At 43.7% G+C, this 9679-nt stretch overlaps 1 pseudogene; it reads right to left on the minus strand.

The window, feature by feature from the left end:
• Nucleotides 1-4001: 4001 nt before the first annotated feature.
• LOC147446431 (uncharacterized) lies at nucleotides 4002-4976 on the minus strand (annotated as a pseudogene).
• Nucleotides 4977-9679: the final 4703 nt, after the last annotated feature.

The raw sequence follows: 9679 nt of genomic DNA on the forward strand, positions 1-9679 counted from the left end.
TCTCTCTCTCTCTCTCTCTCTGTGCGCGCGCGCTCTCTATGCGGTGAGAAAGAGAACGGTGAGGAGCTGTGGCCTAGGGTGAGAGGTGACTGGAAAGGCCTGTCCCAGTCACCTTCTCTCTCTCTCTCTCTCTCTCTCCTCATCGCACTCTCTCCCCATGTGATGAGAAAGGGAACAGCATGCAGAGATGAGAAGTGCCCTAGGGACCAGGCAGGCTAGGGTGAGAGGTGACTGGAAAGGTCTGTGGTCTTACGCACGACGTTGACATGGGTTATGATAGAAATCGCCAAGGTGATCAAGGGCGTATAGGTAAGTGGGATGGCGGCACAGTATAGAAGTTAGAACTTGTGTCCTGTTGCGTAATACTATAAACAAATGATGGGAGAATCGCCTGCGCGCATAAAGGCTGCCTCCACAAATCCAAGCGCAGAGATCTGATGGACGATTTGGCGGTGGTGGCGTGCACGATTTGATTGACAGGATTGCGTTTTTTGTAAGGGATCTGTTGCCACTGGCGTGTGAGAGCGTTGGGATGCCTGTCCGTGGCAGTGTGGGTAAACAGTTCTAAGACTAAGACTCCTCCTACGTTAACAAAATTACGTAGCTTATTACTTGGCAAGGTGCTTGAATAGAGGGATAGGTCAAGTGCTTCCACCATGGCAAGGTTATTCCTTTTTGTATGAAATCAAATGTCTTGCCATATTGTAATGTGCTCTTACAGAAGAGAGAATACACCAAATGAGCCTGCCTCTTACACGAGAGTGCCGCCCTTAATATTCCAAGTGCCAGGTACATACCAAGAGATGAACTGTTACATTCTGTTAGTCTGTTAGAAGGGCTCGCGTGAGGGGACGCCACACCTCCCCCCTTAGGCCGGATGAGTTGCAGGAGCAGTGTAACGCTTGATCCGACACACGTGTGCGGTAGTGACAGAGCCGTTACTCAACCTTTGAAGGTGGTATGTATTTGTACGTAGGCGGCGCACGACTTTATAGGGACCTACCCACCGATGCATAAGGGATTCGCTGAGACCAGGGCGGCGCAAGGGGCAATAGACTGAGACAAGGTCGCCATCTGCATACTCCATGAAGTGTCTGTTATTATCGTATGAACGTTGCTGGCGTTGTTGTGCCTTTAAGAGGCTGAGAATTAGAGCTTGCCGAAGAACGGGTTGGACCTGAGATAGGTAAGAGAGCCAATCCTGAGCGTCTTGGTGGCGAGGTTCCACTTGCAGCGTGTTGATGTCTGGTGGGAATCAAGGATCTCGACCATAGAGGGCGCGGAACGGACTGACTCTTGTGGACTCCTGAACAGAAGTATTGTACGCATGTACAACATAGGGTAAGGCTTCATCCCAATGTTGATGGAGTGGGTCGACATAGGCAGCCAACATCTGTTTGAGTGTGCGATTCATGCGCTCTGTCAGTCCATTCGTTTGTGGATGATAAGGGGAGGAGAAAACCTGGGTGATGCCTAAGCACTTGGTTAGAACTTCCATGACTTCACTACAGAATTGAGGACCCTGATCAGAAAGGACCTGCTGAGGGCAGCCATGCCTGAAAATGATGTTATGAAAGAGCGCAGAAGCAACAGTTGTGGCTGAAGCATTGGGGAGAGCTTGTGCTTCGCACCAACGTGTTAAGTAGTCCATCATGACTAGAACATAACGGTTACCCGAGACGGATGTAGGAAATGGACCCACAAGATCCCAGCCTATCAACTCAAATGGAGTTGATACTCTGATGGGTTCCAAGTAACCGGGTTTCTGGAGGGGGTTTTTGACCTGTTGACATTGAGGGCATTGTTGTAAGAATGTAGAGACATGCTAGCGCATCTTTGGCCAGTAATGGTGCTGGCGAAGATTATGCAAGACACGATGGAAACCTAGGTGACCAAAGAGGGGATGACTATGGAAATAGGCTATGTAATGTGTTTGGAGCTGTTGTGGCACATAAATGCGAGGAGGGGCTTGTGGTTGGATATAATGGAGGAGGTTGTTGATGAGGACAAACTGCTTTTGATGGCGATGTGGGCTAGGAGATCTTATGTTGTGTATAATGGACTGCACCTGAGGATCTTGTTGTTGAAGTTGTGGGAGGTTATAGGGATTGATTGGGAAGGATGGTTGGAGAGTTTGGGTGTGTTGCAAGTGAGGAGTGCGAGAGAGACCGTCCGCTATGAGATTATGAGAGCCACGACGATAGCTAATGGTGAAAGAATATGACTGTAAAAAGAGTGCCCAGCGAAGAAGCCGGCCAGGCGGATGGGTTTTCTTAAGCAGAGAAATAATTGGCTGATGATCAGTTTCGACAGTGACTGAGGTACCATGTAAGTAGGGGTGAAATTTAGAGAAGGCCCAGACAATCGCGAGGAGCTCTTTCTCTGTAGTGGAGTAATTTTGCTCTGTAAGGGTCAGGGCGCGGCTAATAAATGAAATGGGTTGCCAATGACCATGGTCATTTTGTTGGAGAAACGCAGCCCCCAAACCAGTATTAGAAGCATCAGTTTGGAGAAGGAATGGTTTATCGAAGTTAGGATGGGCTAGAAGAGCGGAGTTTTGAATGATTGTTTTGAGATTATTGAAGCTAGCTTGGCAGGCAGGGGACCAGAGAAAAGGGGTATTTTTCTTCAAAAGTGATCGGAGTGGGTGTGTGAGCTTGGCTAAGTTAGGGATGAACCTGAGAGAAAATGTGGCCATTCCCAAGAAGCTCTGCAGGGATTTCTTATTTGCTGGTGTAGGAAATTGCTGGACTGCAATGACTTTGGCTGGATCCATTTGGAGACCATCGGCCGAAATGATGAAGCCTAAAAACTTCAGCTTTGTTGATCCCCACCTGCATTTTTTTAGTTGAAGTTGCAGATTATACCTGTGTAGTCTTTGAAGAACTTCTCTGTGGACCTGCAGGTGGTGTTCCCAAGTCGGGGTGTGGATCAGAATGTCGTCAAGATATACCACCACTACTTGTTGTTGAATAAGATCCTGAAAAATGAAATTGGCTGTCCGTTGAAAAGTGCTTGGAGAATCTGAGAGGCCAAATGGCATCCTGGTGAATTCATATAGACCGCTGGGTGTCCTGAAAGCAGTTTTATGGGCATCCTCGGATTAAGAGGAATTTGCCAATATCCAGAGGCCAGATCCAATGAGGTGAAGTAGCGAGATTTCCCTAATTGGTCAAGTAGATCATCAAGGCGAGGAAGTGGAAAAACATCATGCTGAGTGACCCTGTTGAGAGGACGGTAATCCACACAAAAGCGAAGAGACCCATCATCTTTCCTCACGAGATGGGGTTCAGCTGCCCAATCGCTACATGAAGGGCGGATGACACCTCGGGCGAGCATATCAGCTACTGCATTGTTAAGAGCTGCAATCTCCTTTGGTGAGCGCCGTCGCATCGCCATTTTGATTGGAGACGAAGAGCCAGTATGAATTGAGTGAGTGATTGGAAGGTTAATTGTGTTTTGTTTGGACCCTTTGTGAAAAAGAGAAGGAATAGATGCAAGAAGTGTGTGTATGTCTCTAGTACGTTGTGTGATGTCTTGGACAATGGCTTGTGTGTGTACGAAGTTAGGTCCTTCAGCTGAGTAAAGGAAGGGAATGGGCAGAGACTGAGGAAAACTCAAATGGTGGGTTTCAAAGTCTAAGTGGGCTTTGGTTTTGACAAACCAGTCACAACCAAGAGTGAGAGGAAATAGTTGCCTAGGTAGGATATAGAACTCATGCTGTAGAGTGTGGTGTCCTATGTTGAAGGTGCAAGTGGCTAGCTTCTCTGAGTGATATAGTGTATTGTTGTCACCAAACAAGACAGAAATGGGGGAAGTGGGACGAATTGGAAGATCTAAAAGGGTTACTAAGTGTTCACTAATGGAAGAAATGGTACTGCCAGAGTCTAAGAGTGCCTCTTGTGATGTGTTTCCTATGTTTACTAGAGTGGAACATACCATTCGTTGGGAAGTTTGTATTGCTTGGTATTGCGGATGGGCCCCTTCCTCACTCCATCCGCTTAAATGTTTTCCGGAAGTGCGGCAAGCTCTGTTGAAGTGGCCATCTCTACCTGAACATTTTGCACCTGGTTTCGAGACTGACGTCGCCTACAGTGCCTTCGAATATGGCCATATGCATTGCAGAAGAAACATCTTGGCCGTCCCTGAGAATCCCTGTCAGGTAGATTCCTTCTAGAATTGAACTGGGTATTCTGGATGTCAATGTCCATGGGTGTTGGGTGTTCTTGGGGAATCCGGACATGAAGGGGAGTTGGTAGTAATGGTGCAGAACTAGATTCCATGACATTGGAGCTTTCTATGCGCTGGGCTATTTGAATGGCGTCATGGAAAGATTTGGGGCCTTGATCTCGTACCCGACGGGCCATATCATGCTGAAGCCTTGGCTAGAGAAAGTAGAGTTTCATGTCCTCCGACATGGATGCATCAGCACGCAAGAGGAGTTGATTTAACTTGACCGCAAATTGTGCCACAGGTTCACCTTGCTGTTGTCGCAGTGCATGTAACTGCTGCAACGCCGATTGTGTAAGGTTATGTTGGGTAAAGCTTTGAACGAGAAGCTGTCGGAGGAGTGGCCAATCATGCTTCACCTGGTCAGATTGCTGTACATACCATGTAGCTACCACCCCTTCAAGTAATGTGCGTACCTCTTTTGCCCTCCGTGTGTCTTCCCAATTGTGGTAATCTGCAACATTAGTGAAATGATCTAACCAGGTGAGGATGTCTTCTGACGGGAGACCTGAAAAGGGTTTCGGTCGAACCTTGGGGTGTGAGCGATTGCTAGCCGAGTGTTGATTAGAGAGGAACCCTACCAGAGATTGATTCGTGTGGTTAATCTGTAGTAGAATATTAGAGAGGGCAGCCAACATGTGATCCATGTTAGACAAGGTGGGCTCAGAGGAGTATTCAGGCTGCATAGCAGCATCCATGTACTGAGGAGAAAAGGGTGTATCACGTGGAGATGTGGGCCTGCTCATGGGGTTGTGAGAGAAGCAAGAAAATGAAGGGGCTGCCCGTCAACTCCACCAATGTAATGTGCTGTTACAGAAGAGAGAATACACCAAATGAGCCTGCCTCTTACACGAGAGTGCCGCCCTTAATATTCCAAGTGCCAGGTACATACCAAGAGATGAACTGTTACATTCTGTTAGTCTGTTAGAAGGGATCGCGTGAGGGGACGCCACAATATCATGTACTCTTAATATGAACAGGGTTTCTCAGCTAAGTCAATATGAGATACAAAGGTTCTTGCCTTGGCAAAAGTGGAAGTTTTGTCTCAGCCAAATCTACTCTATCCCTAGACTCATCATGTTTGAATGCATACATGAGATGTAAAGATGTACATGGGGGGCCTTCCTCTGCCCTACCTTGAGGACCTTCTCTTGTATTTTCTCCTTTTAATTTAACTTTTCAACTTTGCATCAAAAAAAAAAAAAGTGCTTCCACCACGGCAGACTTCATTTGGGGTCACAAAGGCCCTTTTGTAGATTTTGTTGAGCTGGGGACGAAAAGATAGGTCATAAATTCGCTCGGCCTCAACTCTTCCCCTCGAAACCATATGCTTTTATCACCATGCTCTATGGTTAAGGGTTCAACTACTGCTTCCACGCTATCTTACACGGACAAACCTCATTTGGGATCACGAAGGCTATCCAACGCATTTTGTAAATTGGGGAGAGATGGAAAATTCAGACTCGTTCATGTCTTGGGCCTACCATGCCCACATACGTTAAATGAAACATATAGAATCTAGGTGCATGTTGCAGAAGCGAATCACACCACCTATAAAGTGCATGTAACACTACCTAAATCAACATAATGTCAATCGAGTACACATATGACACGATAAGTGCACGGAGCAATCTATATAGCTTGTTAGGCTGAGACCATCTCACACGTACAATACTCTGGAAAGCCAACTAAACCAAAATCAAGAATCTCACTGCTCTCAACTACACCACCCAACCCACATACACACAAACGGAAGGAAACTCACCAAATCATACCAGAATCATACGAAACTTAAGGAACACCATCCCCTCACTAGGATACACCTACTCCCAAAATCCTGACTCCAAACCCATCTGCTGCAAACACGTTTGAAGACAATTTTTTTTTTGAAAGTGTCCAAAATTGAAATCTATGAGTACATTTGCGTAGCTGATGTTGCCACGATTCTAAGAACTACTTGCACTCAAAAAAAAGATATCGTTTGATACACTTATGGCCACAAATAGCTCGTAGATATGTTGGCGCATGTGCCACGTTTCACGTGGAATGCTTGGCGTTGTTGCTGCGTAACTCTCTCCGAGCCTATTGCAATGGTACAGTCGGATCTCCAATGCGATGAGCGAGCAGGGAGTAGCATCAAGATGAAGCTCACACTCTCTCTCTTTCTCTCTCACACAATCGACGGCCACAAATAGCTCGTAGATGCATTAATACGTGTGCTCCATTTACGTGGAATGCTTGGCGTTGTTGCGTAACTCTCTTCGAGCCTATCGCAATGGTGTCGTCGGATCTCCAATGCGATGAGCGAGCAGAGAGTAGCGTCAGGATGAAGCTCACACTCTCTCTCTTTCTCTCTCATACATAGTCAATGGCAACACAATACCTTGATTAAGATTAAAAGTTTCTTTACAAAATGACATAGGTACCTTATATACTAAGGCTGTTATAGGTTAAATGAAAAAGAAAGTCCAATGTGTCAAATGGCTTTGTATTTACAATCTCGAAGTGCCATTGCACCTCGGCTTCTGTAACAAGAAATGATGTTTTTAACCATAATCCGCATCATTTCATAACTCTCAAAAAATAAGACTTTGGTACAAAAATTGAGTTATGCCATGTTGTTGACCCATGAATCAATACTCCCTCCCCCCTCCGAATTCATGTCGTCCCTTACATGACCTGATTGTCAATGTCGGTACGGTCTTTGTTGTCGATTTTGCTTCTTTTTTTTTGCTCCACGGCTTGTACATTGTCTTTTGGATGCCTCTATAAACTCCTTACTAGAATCTCCTTTGATGTCTAGTGCTTATTGGCCTTACTATAACTTCAGGAATGACTTAAGACTTTGAGTCTTCAATTGTCTATCTTTTGTCTTTGCTCTTATTCATTAGCGACCTTTTTGTTCTTGCATCAAGGTGATCAAAGTTTCATTTGCCACTGTTAGCTTTTGTGGGCTATGTAAATCATTGTACTGCTTCTACTTGATACATGACCTAATTAAAGCCTCACAAACCCTAGTTAATTCCACAATTTAGTAACTTGCTTCAAAAAGGCCTTATCCGACATTATTCACGATAGATGACCTTATCATTGTCCATTTGTCCCCAAAACTCATATACATGATGTGGAGGGTATGTAGATGGCTATCAAGGCTTCATATTTGAAAAATTGCATATCTGGTTAGGGGTGAAACTTCTATCCTTTTCCAATTTTTCTTCACCCTTAGCTTGTATTCTCTATTCATAGCCTATTGACAAAGTTTGGGTTGATTTGGACTTGTATTTGGCTTTCTAAGCTTCACCACCGTGGATTTTGAAATCCACTTCTGATGCACTTTGTTCTTGCAGCAATGACATTGGTTCGTGGATCTTTGATATCGATAATCATAAAACCGTGCATTAGTTAAAGTGTCATTCATGTCACCTGCTGGGTTGTTCGGATTTTTGTTGTTGACATCTTCTTGAAGCTCCAAGTGTTCTACGGAGTCATAGAACTCGTCTTCTTCTTCGACTTTTGATTCATGATATCAGAAGCAATCTTGAATCTATGTCAAATGGCAATTTCACACTTAGTACCCAACCAAGTAAGTGTTGTTATCTATGTTTTTCTTTAAGTGGTTATTGATTCAGTACTTAATTAGAGCTTTAAAAAAAGTTAATTAGAGTACTTATTGATTAAGTACTCTAGTTAGAGAATAATCACTTACTTTCGATTTATAGAGCATGATTTTAGATGTACCTATAGTTTGATTAACTTAGTGAAAGAGTTTAAAGGTGTATCAAGGAGGCAGTAGCAAATAATTATGAGTGTATGTAGTCATTAATGAAGAGGATTAAATAGAGATTAGAAAAAACTAATAGAATGAGATTGAAGAGTGAATTTTGAGATGCATTGAGAATTGAAAAAGAACAATAGAGTAGAGGAGAGGAAAATGTTAGTATCTGAGAGGAGAGTAGAAGTTTAGGACTTGGGAATGTAATCTCAAAAAAGTTACAATGGTTAGTAGACTGAAAGTTTGATGAGTGCAGGTTTAGGAGGGATTAAGAGAAAGGGAGGGAGTGACTAAGAGGAGGCAAGGGAGATTACACAGAGAGATTAGAAGAGATTAGGGAGTGATTAAGAGGATCTAAGGGTAATTACACAAAAAGATTAGAAGAAGATATCTCTCTCTCTCACACACACACACACGACAGAGAGAGAGAGAGAGACAAAGAGGTGCACCTGGATAAGCCTTTCAAATTTGAAATTCAAAATTCAAATCTGGAAACCACTGCTATAACAGATCTTCATCTGTAATAAAAAAGACACACACACACACACACACACACACACACACACACACACAGATAATGTAGACGTGAGAGAAAGAGCTTTTTGTGTGACTGCCAATAGATACATAGAGGAGAGGGAGATGTGGAAGTAAAGAACCTTACTTGTCACGTCGTTGTCGGGTTTTCCACAATCTGCAAGAAAATCCTAACCCTATTTTAATGTAGAAGAGAGAGAGAGAGAGAGAGAGAGAGAGAGAGAGAGAGAGAGAGAGAGAGTGAGTTGATGTAGACGTGTGAGAAAGATCCTTGTGGGACCGCGAGCAGATGCACAGAGGGTAGGGAGACGCGAGCGTAAAGAATCTCACCTGTCGCGCCGTTGTCCCGAATTCGTCACCATGTGTAGAAAAATTCAAACCTATTATAATATAGAAGGTTTCAAAAGCATTAAAAAGGCTTTAATAGCTTTTCCCACCAACCCTACCAAGGTTAGATTAGCAAACACACATGTGTGGACCAAAACTAATGGGTTTTCATAATGGTTAAAAGAAGTGGAAAAAAAACTTTTCACAAAAATCAACATAACTTTCACATACGGAGTCCGATTGCAAAACTTTTTTTACGAGCCTATAGCTTGAGAGCGGCTCTAAGCTTGAGAGAACAAACCTTGTTAAGAAAACCTGTGAAATAACAAGTTTTATGAACAGTTCTTAAAAAAACGACGTTTAAAGGGTCAAAAAATTCGACGAAGTTAGGGGTGTCTAGAACTAGTTCTTTTAGAGTTTTTGGAAAAAAATACTCACAAGTTGACTTCTCTTGGCTAAAACCTCTTAGGATCAATGAGTGAGGGACCCACCTCCACCAACCCTCTTGCTTAACCGATTTCTTGGTACCTTTATGCATGTAAAATTGTCCTGCTACAATATGTAAAACACCAGGACTATAATCACCAAGACTTGATTTACACATAAACAACTAAGAAAAAAACCTCATTGTATTTTGAATGTCCATCAAGGCTCAATTTTCATAGCATAATCTCCAAGGCCACCTATACTCAAACTAATGTTCTATCCTAAAAGAAAACTATATGGCTAACTAGTCTCGAACTTAAGTTTGAGCCACTCAAGCAACTACTTTGAAGCCTCACCTTCTTATAAGCTCCGACTCTTTAGATAGGCCAT

The sequence above is a fragment of the Adiantum capillus-veneris genome, chromosome 12, assembly GCF_014529385.1.
Source record: "Adiantum capillus-veneris isolate H3 chromosome 12, ASM1452938v2, whole genome shotgun sequence".
Classification (NCBI taxonomy): domain Eukaryota; kingdom Viridiplantae; phylum Streptophyta; class Polypodiopsida; order Polypodiales; family Pteridaceae; genus Adiantum; species Adiantum capillus-veneris.